This window comes from Triticum dicoccoides, chromosome 5A, assembly GCF_002162155.2.
Source record: "Triticum dicoccoides isolate Atlit2015 ecotype Zavitan chromosome 5A, WEW_v2.0, whole genome shotgun sequence".
Lineage (NCBI taxonomy): Eukaryota > Viridiplantae > Streptophyta > Magnoliopsida > Poales > Poaceae > Triticum > Triticum dicoccoides.
Genome location: NC_041388.1, coordinates 369,834,645 through 369,851,492, shown reverse-complemented (window position 1 = coordinate 369,851,492; position 16,848 = coordinate 369,834,645).

Sequence of the window (16,848 nt, the reverse complement as noted above, 5' to 3'; positions counted from 1 at the left end):
TAAGATGGAGGAAAACAGTTCTGTCAGTGAGCACATACTCACTATGTCTGGGTTACATAACCGCTTGACTCAGCTGGGAGTTAATCTCCCGGATGACGCGGTCATTGACAGAATCCTTCAGTCGCTTCCACCGAGCTACAAGAGCTTTGTGATGAACTTCAATATGCAGGGGATGGAAAAGACCATTCCTGAAGTATTTGCAATGCTGAAATCAGCAGAGGTAGAAGTCAAAAAGGAACATCAAGTGTTCATGGTGAATAAAACCACTAAGTTCAAGAAAGGCAAGGGTAAGAAGAACTTCAAGAAGGACGACAGGGGAGTTGTCGCGCCCGGTAAGCAAGCTGCCGGGAAGAAGCCAAAGAATGGACCCAAGCCCGAGAGTGAGTGTTTTTATTGCAAGGGAAGTGGTCACTGGAAGCGGAACTGCCCCAAATACTTAGCGTACAAGAAGGCCGGCATCACAAAAGGTATATGTGATATACATGTAATTGATGTGTACCTTACCAGTACTCATAATAGCTCCTGGATATTTGATACCGGTGCAGTTGCTCACATTTGTAACTCAAAGCAGGAGCTGCGGAATAAGCGGAGACTGGCGAAGGACGAGGTGACGATGCGCGACGGGAATGGTTCCAAGGTCGATGTGATCGCCGTCGGCACGCTACCTCTACATTTACCTAAGGGATTAGTTTTAAACCTCAATAATTGTTATTTAGTGCCAGCTTTGAGCATGAACATTGTATCAGGATCTCGTTTAATACGAGATGGCTACTCATTTAAATCCGAGAATAATGGTTGTTCTATTTATATGAGAGATATGTTTTATGGTCATGCTCCAATGGTGAATGGTTTATTCTTAATGAATCTCGAGCGTAATGCTACACATATTCATAGTGTGAATACCAAAAGATGTAGGGTTGATAATGATAGTCCCACATACTTGTGGCACTACCGCCTTGGTCACATAGGTGTCAAACACATGAAGAAGCTCCATGCAGATGGACTTTTAGAGTCTCTTGATTACGAATCATTTGACACGTGCGAACCATGCCTCATGGGTAAAATGACCAAGACTCCGTTCTCAGGAACAATGGAGCGAGCAACCAACTTATTGGAAATCATACATACTGATGTGTGCGGTCCAATGAGTGTTGAGGCTCGCGGTGGCTATCGCTATGTTCTCACCCTCACTGATGACTTGAGTAGATATGGGTATGTCTATTTAATGAAACACAAGTCTGAGACCTTTGAAAAGTTCAAGGAATTTCAGAGTGAGGTTGAGAATCAACGTGATAGGAAAATCAAGTTCTTGCGATCAGATCGTGGGGGAGAATATTTGAGTCACGAATTTGTCACACACTTAAGAAAATGTGGAATAGTTTCACAACTCACGCCGCCTGGAACACCTCAGCGTAATGGTGTGTCCGAACTTCGTAATCGCACTCTATTAGATATGGTGCGATCTATGATGTCTCTTACCGATTTACCGCTATCATTTTGGGGCTATGCTTTAGAGACTGCCGCATTCACTTTAAATAGGGCTCCGTCGAAATCCGTTGAGACGACACCGTATGAATTATGGTTTGGGAAGAAACCCAAGCTGTCGTTTCTAAAAGTTTGGGGATGTGATGCTTATGTCAAGAAACTTCAACCTGAAAAGCTCGAACCCAAGTCGGAAAAATGCGTCTTCATAGGATACCCTAAAGAAACTATTGGGTATACCTTCTACCTCAGATCCGAAGGCAAGATCTTTGTTGCCAAGAATGGATCCTTTCTAGAGAAAGAGTTTCTCTCGAAAGAAGTAAGTGGGAGGAAAGTAGAACTTGATGAAGTATTACCTCTTGAACCGGAAAGTGGCGCAACTCAAGAAAATGTTCCTGAGGTGCCTGCACCGACTAGAGAGGAAGTTAATGATGATGATCATGAAACTTCAGATCAAGTTGCTACTGAACTTCGTAGGTCCACAAGGACACGTTCCGCACCAGACTGGTACGGCAACCCTGTCTTGGAAATCATGTTGTTAGACAACGGTGAACCTTCGAACTATGAAGAAGCGATGGCGGGCCCGGATTCCGATAAATGGCTGGAAGCCATGAAATCCGAGATAGGATCCATGTATGAAAACGAGGTATGGACTTTGACTGACTTGCCCGATGATCGGCGAGCCATAGAAAATAAATGGATCTTTAAGAAGAAGACAGACGCGGATGGTAATGTGATCATCTATAAAGCTCGGCTTGTCGCTAAGGGTTATCGACAAGTTCAAGGGGTTGACTACGATGAGACTTTCTCACCCGTAGCGAAGCTGAAGTCCGTCCGAATCATGTTAGCAATTGCCGCATTCTATGATTATGAGATATGGCAAATGGATGTCAAAACGGCATTCCTTAATGGTTTCCTTAAGGAAGAATTGTATGTGATGCAGCCAGAAGGTTTTGTCGATCCTAAGAATGCTGACAAGGTGTGCAAGCTCCAACGCTCGATTTATGGGCTGGTGCAAGCATCTCGGAGTTGGAACATTCGCTTTGATGAGATGATCAAAGCGTTTGGGTTTATGCAGACTTATAGAGAAGCCTGCGTTTACAAGAAAGTGAGTGGGAGCTCTGTAGCATTTCTCATATTATATGTAGATGACATACTTTTGATGGAAATGATATAGAACTTTTGGAAAGCATAAAGGCCTATTTGAACAAGTGTTTTTCAATGGAGGACCTTGGAGAAGCTGCTTATATATTAGGCATCAAGATCCATAGAGATAGATCAAGACGCCTCATAGGTCTTTCACAAAGCACATACCTTGACAAAATTTTGAAGAAGTTCAAAATGGATCAGTCAAAGAAGGGGTTCTTGCCTGTATTGCAAGGTACGAGATTGAGCTTGGCTCAATGCCCGACCACGGCAGAAGATAGAGAAAAGATGAGTGTCGTCCCCTATGCCTCGGCCATAGGGTCTATCATGTATGCTATGCTGTGTACCAGACCTGATGTAAACCTTGCCGTGAGTTTGGTAGGAAGGTACCAAAGTAATCCCGGCATGGAACACTGGACAGCGGTCAAAAATATCCTGAAGTACCTGAAAAGGACTAAGGAAATGTTTCTTGTTTATGGAGGTGACGAAGAGCTCGTCGTAAAGGGTTACATTGACGCTAGCTTCGACACAGATCTGGATGACTCTAAGTCACAAACCGGATACGTGTATATGTTGAATGGTGGAGCAGTAAGCTGGTGCAGTTGCAAGCAAAGCGTTGTGGCGGGATCTACATGTGAAGTGGAGTACATGGCAGCCTCGGAGGCAGCACATGAAGCAGTCTGGGTGACGGAGTTCATTACCGACCTAGGAGTCATACCCAATGCGTCGGGCCCGATGACTCTCTTCTGTGACAACACCGGAGCTATTGCCCTTGCCAAGGAGCCCAGGTTTCACAGGAAGACCAGGCATTTCAAGCGTCGCTTCAACTCCATTCGTGAAAGTGTTCAAAATGGAGACATAGAGATTTGTAAAGTACATACGGACCTGAATCTAGCATATCCGTTGACTAAACCTCTCCCTAGAGCAAAACATGATCAACACCAGAATTCCATGGGTGTTCGATTCATCACAATGTAACTAGATGATTGACTCTAGTGCAAGTGGGAGACTGTTGAAAATATGCCCTAGAGGCAATAATAAAAGGATTATTATATTTCCTTGTTCATGATAATTGTCTTTTATTCATGCTATAATTGTGTTATCCGGAAATCGTAATACATGTGTGAATACATAGACACCAACATGTCCCTAGTAAGCCTCTAGTTGACTAGCTTGTTGATCAACAGATAGCCATGGTTTCCTGACTATGGACATTGGATGTCATTGATAACGAGATCACATCATTAGGAGAATGATGTGATGGACAAGACCCAATCCTAAACATAGCACAAGATCGTATAGTTCGTTTGCTAGAGTTTTTCCAATGTCAAGTATCTTTTCCTTAGACCATGAGATTGTATAACTCCCGGATACCGTAGGACTGCTTTGGGTGTACCAAACGTCACAACGTAACTGGGTGACTATAAAGGTACATTACAGGTATCTCTGAAAGTGTCTGTTGGGTTGGCACTAATCGAGACTGGGATTTGTCACTCCGTATGACGGAGAGGTATCTCTGGGCCCACTCAGTAATGCATCATCATAATGAGCTCAAAGTGACAAGTGTCTGGTCACGGGATCATGCATTACGGTACGAGTAAAGTGACTTGCCGGTAACGAGATTGAACGAGGTATTGGGATACCGACGATCGAATCTCGGGCAAGTAACGTACCGATTGACAAAGGGAATTGTATACGGGGTTGCTTGAATCCTCGACATCGTGGTTCATCCGATGAGATCATCGAGGAGCATGTGGGAGCCAACATGGGTATCCAGATCCCGCTGTTGGTTATTGACCGGAGAGTCATCTCGGTCATGTCTACATGTCTCCCGAACCCGTAGGGTCTACACACTTAAGGTTAGGTGACGCTAGGGTTGTAGAGATATGAGTATGCAGTAACCCGAAAGTTGTTCGGAGTCCCGGATGAGATCCCGGACGTCACGAGGAGTTCCGAAATGGTCCGGAGGTGAAGAATTATATATAGGAAGTGCAGTTTCGGCCATTGGGAGAGTTTCGGGGGTCAACGGTATTGTACCGGGACCACCGGAAGGGTCCCGGGGGTCCACCGGGTGGGGCCACCCATCCCGGAGGGCCCCATGGGCTGAAGTGGGGAGGGAACCAGCCCATAGTGGTCTGGTGCGCCCCCCCTTGGGCCCCCCATGCGCCTAGGGTTGGGAACCCTAGGGGAGGGGGCGCCTCCACTTGCCTTGGGGGGCACTCCACCCCCTTGGCCGCCGCCTCCCCTAGGAGATCCCATCTCCTAGGGCCGGCGCAACCCCTAGGGGGGCCTATATAAAGGGGGGGAGGGAGGGCAGCCGCACCCTGAAGCCTTGGCGCCTCCCTCTCCCCTGCTACACCTCTCTCTCTCGCAGAAGCTCGGCGAAGCCCTGCTGCGGTGACTGCTGCATCCACCACCACGCCGTCGTGCTGCTGGATCTTCATCAACCTCTCCTTCCCCCTTGCTGGATCAAGAAGGAGGATACGTCACGCTGACCGTACGTGTGTTGAACGCGGAGGTGCCGTCCGTTCGGCGCTAGGATCTCCAGTGATTTGGATCACGACGAGTACGACTCCCTCATCCCCGTTCTTTGTATGCTTCCGCTCGCGATCTACAAAGGTATGTAGATGCCTCCGATCACTCGTTGCTAGATGAACTCATAGATGGATCTTGGTGAAAACGTAGGATTTTGTTTTTGTTTTTTGCAATGTTCCCAACAAGCATGGCATACTTTATAGAACCTATGGCTGAGGCATAGGGAATGACTTTCATTCTATTTCTATCTTCTTCCATGGTCAGTATTTGAGTCTTACTCAATTTCACACCTTGTAACACAGCCAAGAACTCTTTTCTTTGACTGTTCCATTTTGAACTACTTCAAAATATTGTCAAGGTATGTACTCATTGAAAAAACTTATCAAGCGTCTTGATCTATCTCTATAGATCTTGATGCTTAATATGTAAGCATCTTCGCCAAGGTCTTTCTTTGAAAAACTTCTTTCAAACACTCCTTTATGCTTTGCAGAATAATTCTACATTATTTCCGATCAATAATATGTCATTCACATATACTTGTCAGAAATGCTGTAGTGCTCCCACTCACTTTATTGTAAATACAGGGTTCACCACAAGTCTGTATAAAACTATATACTTTGATCATCTCATCAAAGCACATATTCCAACTCCGAGATGCTTGCACCAGTCCACAGATGGATCGCTGGAGCTTGCATATTTTGTTAACACTTTTAGGATTGACAAAACCTTCTGGTTGCATCATATACAACTCTTCTTGAATAAATCCATTAAGGAATGCAGTTTTGTTTATCCATTTACCAAATTTCATAAAATGCGGCAATTGCTAACATGATTCAGACAGACTTAAGCATAGATACGAGTGAGAAACTCTCATCGTAGTCAACACCTTGAACTTGTCGAAAACCTTTTGCGACAATTCTAGCTTTGTAGATAGTAATACTACTATCAGCGTCCATCTTCCTCTTGAAGATCCATTTATTTTCTATGGCTTGCCGATCATCGGGAAAATCCATCAAAGTCCATACTTTGTTCTCATACATGGATCATATCTCAGATTTCATGGCCTCAAACCATTCCGCGGAATCTGGGCTCATCATCGCTTCCTCATAGTTCGCAAGTTCGTCATGGTCTAGTACATGACTTCCAGAACAGGATTACCGTACCACTCTGGTGCGGATCTCACTCTGGTTTACCTACGAGATTCAGTAGTAACTTGATCTGAAGTTACATGATCATCATCATTAGCTTCCTCACTAATTGGTGTAGGTGTCATAGAAACCGTTTTCTGTAATGAACTACTTTCCAATAAGGGAGCAGGTACAGTTACCTCATCAAGTTCTACTTTCCTCCTACTCACTTCTTTTGAGAGAAACTCCTTCTCTAGAAAGGATCCATTCTAAGCAAAGAATATCCTGCCTTCGGATCTGTGATAGAAGGTGTACCCAACTGTCTCCTTTGGGTATCCTATGAAGACACATTTCTCCGATTTTGGTTTGAGCTTATCAGGATGAAACTTTTTCACATAAGCATCACAACCCCAAACTTTAAGAAACGACAACTTTGGTTTCTTGTTAAACCACAATTCATATAGTGTCGTCTCAACGGATTTAGATGGTGCCCTATTTAACGTGAATGCAGCTGTCTCTAATGCATAACCCAAAACGATAGTGGTAAATCGGTATGAAACGTCATAGATTGCACTATATCCAATAAAGTATGGTTATGATGTTCGGACACACCATTATGCTGTGGTGTTCCAGGTGGCATGAGTTTGTGAAACTATTCCACATTGTTTTAATTGAAGACCAAACTTGTAACTCAAATATTCGTCTTTGCGATTAGATCGTAGAAACTTTATTTTCTTGTCACGATAATTTTCCACTTCACTCTGAAATTCTTTGAACTTTTCAAATGTTTCAGACTTATGTTTCATCAAGTAGATATACTCATATCTGCTCAAATCATCTGTGAAGATCAGAAAATAATGATACCTGCCACGAGCTTCAATATTCATCGGACCACATACATCAGTATGCATGATTTCCAACAAATCTGTTGCTTGCTGCATTGTTCCGGAGAACAGAGTCTTAGTCATCTTGCCCATGAGGCATGGTCGCAAGCATCAACTGATTCATAATCAAGTGATTCCAAAAGTCCATCAGCATGGAGTTTCTTCATGCGCTTTATACCAATATGACCTAAACGGCAGTGCCACAAATAAGTTGCACTATCATTATTAACTTTGCATCTTTTGGCTTCAATATTATGAATATGTGTAACACTACGATCGAGATCCAACGAACTATTTTCATTGGGTGTATGACCATCGAAGGTTTTATTCATGTAAACAGAACAACAATTATTCTCCGACTTTAATGAATAACCGTATTGCAATAAACATGATCAAATCATATTCATGCTTAACGCAAACACCAAATAACACTTATTTAGTTTCAACACTAATCCCGAAAGTACAGGGAGTGTGCGATGATGAGCATATCAATCTTGGAACTACTTCCAACACACATCGTCACCTCACCCTTTACTAGTTTCTGTTTATTCTGCAACTCCCGTTTTAAGTTACTATTCTTAGCAACTGAACCAGTATCAAATGCCGAGGGGTTGCTATAAACACTAGTAAAGTACACATCAATAACACGTATATCAAATATACCTTTGTTTACTTTGCCATCCCTCTTATCCGCCAAATACTTGGGGCAGTTCCACTTCCAGTGACCAGTCCCTTTGCAGTAGAAGCACTTAGTCTCAGGCTTAGGATCAGACTTGGGCTTCTTCACTTGAGAAGCAACTTGCTTGCCGTTCTTCTTGAAGTTCCCCTTCTTCCCTTTGCCCTTTTCTTGAAACTAGTGGTCTTGTCAACCATCAACACTTGATGTTTTTCTTGATTTCTACCTTCATTGATTTCAGCATCACGAAGAGCTTGGGAGTTGTTTCCGTTATCCCTTGCATATTATAGTTCATCACAAAGTTCTACTAAATTGGTGATGGTGACTAGAAAATTCTGTCAATCACTATCTTATCTGGAAGATTAACTCCCACTTGATTCAAGCGATTGTAGTACCCAGACAATCTGAGCACATGCTCCCTAGTTGAGCGATTCTCCTCCATCTTTTAGCTATAGAACTTGTTGGAGACTTCATATCTCTCAACTCGGGTATTTGCTTGAAATATTAACTTCAACTCCTGGAACATCTCATATGGTCCATGACATTCAAAACGTCTTTGAAGTCCCGATTCTAAGCCGTTAAGCATGGTGCACTAAACTATCAAGTAGTCATCATATTGAGCTAGCCAAACGTTCATAACGTCTGCATCTGCTCCTGCAATAGGTCTGTCACCTAGCGGTGCATCAAGGACATAATTCTTCTATGCAACAATGAGGATAAACCTCAGATCACGGATCCAATCCGCATCATTGCTACTAACATCTTTCAACACAATTTTCTCTAGGAACATATCAAAATAAACATATGAAAGCAACAACGCGAGCTATTGATCTAGAACATAGATATGCTAATACTACCAGGACTAAGTTCATGATAAATTAAAGTTCAATTAATCATATTACTTACGAACTCCCACTTAGATAGACATCCCTCTAATCCTCTAAGTGATCATGTGATCCAAATCAACTAAACCATGTCCGATCATCACGTGAGATGGAGTAGTTTCAATGGTGAACATCACTATGTTGATCATATCTACTATATGATTCACGCTCGACCTTTCGGTCTCCATGTTCCGAGGCCATATCTGTTATATGCTAGACTCGTCAAGTTTAACCTGAGTATTCCGCGTGTGCAATTGTTTTGCACCCGTTGTATTTGAACGTAGAGCCTATCACACCCAATCATCACGTGGTGTCTCAGCACGAAGAACTTTCACAACGGTGCATACTTAGGGAGAATACTTATACCTTGACAATTTAGTGAGAGATCATCTTATAAAGCTACCGTCAATCAAAGCAAGATAAGATGCATAAAAGATAAACATCATATGCAATCAAAATATGTGACATGATATGGCCATGATCATCTTGCGCCTTTGATCTCCATCTCCAAAGTACTGTCATGATCTCTATTGTCACCGGCATGACACCATGATCTCCATCATCTTGATCTATATCAATGTGTCGTTACATGGTCGTCTCGCCAACAATTTCTCTTGCAACTATTGCTATCGCATAGCGATAAAGTAAAGCAATTTATTTGGCACTTGCATCTTATGCAATAGAGAGACAACCATAAGGATTTTGCCAGTTGCCGATATCTTCAACAAAACATGATCATCTCATACAACAACTTATATCTCATCACGTCTTGACCATATCACATCACAACATGCCCTGCAAAAACAAGTTAGACATCCTCTACTTTGTTGTTGCAAGTTTTACGTGGCTGCTACGGGCTTAGCAAGAACCAATCTTACCTACGCATCAAAACCACAACGATAGTTTGTCAAGTTGGTGCTGTTTTAACCTTCGCAAGGACCGGGCGTAGCCACACTCGGTTCAACTAAAGTTGGAGAAACTGACACCTGCCAGCCACCTGTGTGCAAAGCACGTCGGTAGAACCAGTCTCGCGTAAGCGTACGCGTAATGTCGGTCCGGGCCGCTTCATCCAACAATACCGCCGAACCAAAGTATGACATGCTGGTAAGCAGTATGACTTATATCGCCCACAACTCACTTGTGTTCTACTCGTGCATATAACATCAATACATAAAACCTAGGCTCGGATGCCACTGTTGGGGAACGTAGTAATTTCAAAATTTTCCTACACACACGCAAGATCATGGTGGTGCATAGCAACGAGAGGGGAGAGTGTAATCTACATACCCTTGTAGACCAACAACGGAAGCGTTATGACAACGCGGTTGATGTAGTCGTACGTCTTCACGGCCCGACAAATCAAGCACCGAAACTACGGCACCTCCGAGTTCTAGCACACGTTCAGCTCAATGACGATCCCCGGACTCCGATCCAGCAAAGTGTCGGGGAAGAGTTCCGTCAGCACGACGGCGTGGTGACGATCTTGATGTTCTACTGTCGCAGGGCTTCGCCTAAGCACCACTAAAATATTATCAAGGACTATGGTGGAGGGGGGCACCGCACACGGCTAAGAGAACGATCTTGAAGGTCAACTTGTGTGTCTAGAGGTGCCCCCCTACCCACGTATATAAAGGAGCAAGGGGGGTGCGGCCGACCCTAGGAGGAGGCGCGCCGGAGGAGTCCTACTCCTACCGGGAGTAGGACTCTCCCTTTTCCCTAGTTGGATTAGGACTTGGGGGGAAGGAGGAGAGTGAAGAAAGGAAAGGGGGGGCGCCGCCCCCCTCCTTGTCCAATTCGGACTTGGGGGGGGGGCGGCAGCCCCTAGGCCTCCTCTCCTCTTCCTCCACTAGGCCCATTAAGGCCCATTAGGTTACCGGGGGGTTCCGGTAACCTCCCGGTACTCTGGTAAAATGCCGATTTCATCCAAAACACTTCCGATGTCCAAACATAGGCTCCCAATATATCAATATTTATGTCTCGACCATTTCGAGACTGCTCGTCATGTCCGTGATCACATACGGGACTCCGAACAAACATCGGTACATCAAAATATATAAACTCATAGTGAAACTGTCATCGTAACGTTAAGCGTGCGGACCCTATGGGTTCGAGAACAATGTAGACATGACCGAGACATGTCTCCAGTCAATAACCAATAGCGGAACCTGGATGATCATATTGGCTCCTACATATTCTACGAAGATCTTTATCGGTCAGACCGCATAACAACATACGTTCTTCCCTTTGCCATCGGTATGTTACTTGCCCGAGATTCGACCGTCGGTATCTCAATACCTAGTTCAATCTCGTTACTGACAAGTCTCTTTACTCGTTCTGTAATACATCATCTCACAACTAACTCATTAGTTGCAATGCTTGCAAGGCTTATGTGATGTGCATTACCGAGAGGGCCCAGAGATACCTCTCCGACAATCGGAGTGACAAATCCTAATCTTGAAATACGCCAACCCAACATGTACCTTTGGAGACACCTGTAGAGCTCCTTTATAATCACCCAGTTATGTTGTGACGTTTGGTAGCACACAAAGTGTTCCTCCGGTAAACGGGAGTTGCATAATCTCATAGTCATAGGAACATGTATAAGTCATGAAGAAAGCAATAGCAACATACGAAACGATCGAGTGCTAAGCTAACGGAATGGGTCAAGTCAATCACATCATTCTCCTAATGATGTGATCCCGTTAATCAAATAACAACTCTTTGTCTATGGTTAGGAAACATAACCATCTTTGATTAACGAGCTAGTCAAGTAGAGGCATACTAGTGACACTTTGTTTGTCTATGTATTCACACATGTATTATGTTTCCGGTTAATACAATTCTTGCATGAATAATAAACATTTATCATGAAATAAGGAAATAAATAATAACTTCATTGTTGCCTCTAGGGCATATTTCCTTCAGATAGGTAGGTACGGTGGCTGTTTTGAGGAAGGTATATGGTGGGTGTATGATACCGGCGAAAAGTGCGCGGTATTAGAGAGGCTAGCAATGGTGGAATGGTGATAGTGCGTATAATCCATGGACTCAACATTAGTCATAAAGAACTCACATACTTATTGCAAAAATCTATTAGTTATTGAAACAAAGTATTACGCGCATGCTCCTAGGGGATAGATTGGTAGGAAAAGACCATCGCTCGTCCCCGACCGCCACTCATAAGGAAGACAATCAATAAATAAACCATGCTCCGATTTCATCACATAACGGCTCACCATACGTGCATGCTACGGGAATCACAGACTTCAACACAAGTATTCCTAAAATTCACAATTAGTCAACTAGCAGGACTCTAATATCACCATCTCCATATCTCAAAACAATTATCAAGTATCAAACTTCTCATAGTATTCAATGCACTCATAAGATTTTTTTACTAATCTTGAATGCCTATCATAATTAAAGCAAATTACCACACTGTTTTGTAGGACTCTCGAAATGATCTAAGTGAAACATGAGAGAACAATAGTTTCTATAAAACAAATCCACCACCGTGCTCTAAAAGATATAAGTGAAGCACTAGAGCAAAAACTATATAGCTCAAAAGATATAAGTGAAGCACATACAGTATTCTAATAATTTTCAAATCATGTGAGTCTCTCTCAAAAGGTGTGTACATCAAGGATGATTGTGGTAAACTAAAAAGCAAAGAATCACATCATACAAGATGCTCCGAGAAAAACACATATCATGTGGTGAATAAAAACATAGCTCCAAGTAAAGTTACCGATAGACGAAGACGAAAGAGGGGATGCCTCCCGGGGCATCCCCAAGCTTAGGCTTTTGGGTATCCTTGAATTTTACCTTGGGTTTCCATGGGAATCCCCAAGCTTAGGCTCTTTCCACTCCTTGTTCCATAATCCATCAAAACTTAACCCAAAACTTGAAAACTTCACAACACAAAACTCAAAATAGAAAATCTCGTGAGCTCCGTTAGCGAAAGAAAACAAAACACCACTTCAAGGTACTGTAATGAACTCATTATTGATTTATATTGGTGTTAAACCTACTGTATTCCAACTTATCTATGGTTTATAAACTATTTTACTAGCCATAGATTCATCAAAATAAGCAAACAACACACGAAAAACAGAATCTGTCAAAAACAGAACAGTATGTAGTAATCTGTAGCTAACACAAACTTCTGGAACCCCAAAAATTCTAAAATAAATTTCTGGACGTGAGGAATTTATCTATTAATCATCTTCAAAAATAATTAACTAAATATCACTTTCAAAATAAAAATGGCAGCAATTATCGTAAGCGCTAAAGTTTCTGTTTTTTACAGCAAGATTAAAAAGACTTTCCCCAAGTCTTGCCAACGGTTCTACTTGGCAAAAACACTAATTAAACACAAAAACACAACCAAAATAGAGGCTAGAAAAATATTTATTACTAAACAGGAGAAAAAAGCAAGGAATAAAAATAAAATTGGGTTGCCTCCCAACAAACGCTATCGTTTAACGCCCCTAGCTAGGCATAAAAGCGAAGATAGATCTAGGTATTGCCATCTTTGGTAGGCAATCCATAAGTGGCTCTCATAATAGATTCATAAGGTAATTTTATTTTCTTTCTAGGGAAGTGTTCCATGAGTTTCCTTAACTGAAAGTGGAACCTAATATTCCCTTCCTTCATATCAATAATTGCACCAATCATTCTAAGGAAAGGTCTACCAAGAATAATAGGACATGAAGGATTGCAATCTATATCAAGAACAATAAAATCTATGGGCACATAATTCATATTTGCAACAATAAGAACATCATTAATTCTTCCCATAGGTTTCTTAATGGTGGAATCCGCAAGGTGCAAGTTTAAAGAGCAATCATCTAAATCACGGAAACCTAGCAAATCACACGAACTCTTTGGAATCATGGAAACACTAGCACCCAAATCATACAAAGCATAGAATTCATGATCTTTAATTTTAATTTTAATAGTAGGTTCCCACTCATTATAAAGTTTTCTAGGGATGGAAACTTCTAACTCAAGTTTTTCTTCATAAGATTGCATCAAAGCATCAACAATATGTTTGGTAAAGGCTTTATTTTGACTATAAGCATGTGGAGAATTTAGCACGGATTGCAACAAGGAAATACAATCTATCAAATAGAAATTATCATAATTAAATTCCTTGAAATCCAAAGTAGTGGGTTCATTGATATTTAAAGTTTTGATTTCTTCAATCCCGCTTTTACCAATTTTTGCATCAAGATCTAAAAACTCCGAATTTTTGGAACGCCTTCTAGGTAAAGGTGGATCATATTCAGTACCATCATTATCAAGATTCATATTGCAAAACAAAGATTTAATAGGGGACACATCAATAACTTTTAGATCTTCATCTTTATTATCATGAAAACTAGAAGAACACGCTTTTATAAAGCAATCTTTCTTAGCACGCATCCTAGCGGTTCTTTCTTTGCACTCATCAATGGAAATTCTCATGGCTTTGAGAGATTCATTAATATCATGCTTAGATGGAATAGATCTAAGTTTCAAAGAATCAACATCAAGAGAAATTCTATCAGCATTCCTAGCCAATTCATCAACTTTAAGCAATTTTTCTTCAAGCAAAACATTGAAATTCTTTTGCGAATTCATAAACTCCTTAACACTAGTCTCAAATTAATAGGGCATCTTATTAAAATTTCCATAAGAATTGTTGTAGGAATTACCATAATTATTAAAGGAATTACTAGGATACGGCCTAGGATTAAAGTTTCCTCTATACGCGTTGTTATCAAAATTATTCCTACCAACAAAATTCACATCCATAGATTCATTATTATTCTCAATCAAAGTAGACAAAGGCATATCATTAGGATCAGAAGAAACACTTTTATTAGCAAATAATTTCATAAGTTCATCCATCTTTCCACTCAAAACATTAATTTCTTCTATCGCATGCACTTCCTTATTAGTAGATCTTTCAGTGTGCCATTGAGAATAATTAACCATAATATTATCTAGGAGTTTAGTAGCTTCTCCTAAAGTGATTTTCATAAAAGTGCCTCCCGCGGCCGAATCTGAAAGATTTCTAGAAGCAAAATTCAATCCGGCATAAAAGTTTTGTATAATCATCCAAAGATTTAAATCATGTGTAGGGCAATTACGTATCATTAATTTCATCCTCTCCCAAGATTGTGCAATATGTTCATGATCAAGTTGCTTAAAATTCATAATATCGTTTCTAAGAGAGATGATCTCAGCGGGAGGAAAATACTTAGAGATAAAATTATCTTTGCACTTATTCCATGAATCAATACTATTTTTAGGCAAAGACGAAAACCAAGCTTTAGCACGATCTCTAAGCGAAAATGGGAATAGCTTCAATTTAAAAATATCATTATCCACATCTTTCTTCTTTTGCATATCACACAAATCAACAAAGTTGTTTAGAAGGGTAGCGTCATCTTCACTAGGAAGGCCGGAAAACGGATCTTTCATGACAAGATTCAGCAAAGCAGCATTAATTTCACAAGATTCAGCATCGGTAAGAGGAGCAATTGAAGTGCTAATAAAATCATTGTTGTTGATATTAGTAAAGTCACACAATTTGGTATTATCTTGAGCCATCGTGACACGCAAGCAATCCAACACACAAGCAAACAAGAAACGGGCATAAATTGGCAAACGGGGAAAGAGAAGGAGGACAGAGAGAGAGAGAGAGAGAGAGGGAAAATAAAACGGCAAGGATGAAGTGGGGGAGAGGAAAACAAGAGGCAAATGGCAAATAATGTAATGCGAGAGATAAGGGTTTGTGATGGGTACTTGGTATGTTGACTTTTGCGTAGACTCCCCAGCAATGGCGCTAGAGATCCTTCTTGCTACCTCTTGAGCACTGCGTTGGTTTTCCCTTGAAGAGGAAAGGGTGATGCAGTAAAGTAGCGTAAGTATTTCCCTCAGTTTTTGAGAACCAAGGTATCAATCTAGTAGGAGGCCACGCACGAGTCCCTCGCACCTACACAAACAAATAAAATCATCGTAACCAACGCAATAAAGGGGTTGTCAATCCCTTCACGGCCACTTACGAAAGTGAGATCTGATAGATATGATGAGATAATATTTTTGGTATTTTTATGATGAAGATGCAAAGTAAATAAAGTGAAATAAAAACGGCACAAGAAATAGCTTGTTAACGGAAGATTAATATGATGGAAAATAGACTCGGGGGCCATAGGTTTCACTAGTGGGTTCTCTCGAGAGCATAAGTATTATAGTGGGTAAACAAATTACTGTTGAGCAATTGACACAATTGAGCATAGTTATGAGAATATCTAGGTATGATCATGTATATAGGCATCACGTCCAAGACAAGTAGACCGACTCATGCCTGCATCTACTACTATTACTCCACACATCGATTCCAGCATGCATCTAGAGTATTAAGTTCAAAAGAACAGAGTAACGCTTTAAGTAAGATGACATGATGTAGAGGGATAAACTCATGCAATATGATATAAACCCCATCTTGTTATCCTCGATGGCAACAATACAATGCGTGCCTTGCTGACCCTACTGTCACTTGGAAAGGACACCGCAAGATTGAACCCAAAGCTAAGCACTTCTCCCATTGCAGGAAAGATCAATCTAATAGGCCAAACCAAACCGATAATTCGAAGAGACTTGCAAAGATAACCAATCATACATAAAAGAATTCAGAGAAGATTCAAATATTGTTCATAGATAAACTTGATCATAAACCCACAATTCATCGGTCTCAACAAACACACCGTAAAAGAAGATTACATCGAATAGATCTCCACGAGAATCATGGAGAACTTTGTATTGAGATCCAAAGAGAGAGAAGAAGCCATCTAGCTAATAACTATGGACCCGAAGGTCTGAGGTAAACTACTCTCACATCATCGGAGAGGCTATGGTGTTGATGTAGAAGCCCTCCGTGATAGATGCCCCCTCCAGCGGAGCTCCGGAAAAGGCTCCAAGATGGGATCTCATGGGTACATAGGTTGCGGCGGTGGAATTAGGTTTTTGGCTCCGTATCTGGTAGTTTGGGGGTACGTAGGTATATATAGGAGGAAGAAGTACATCGGTGGAGCAACATGGGCCCCACGAGGGTGGAGGGTGTG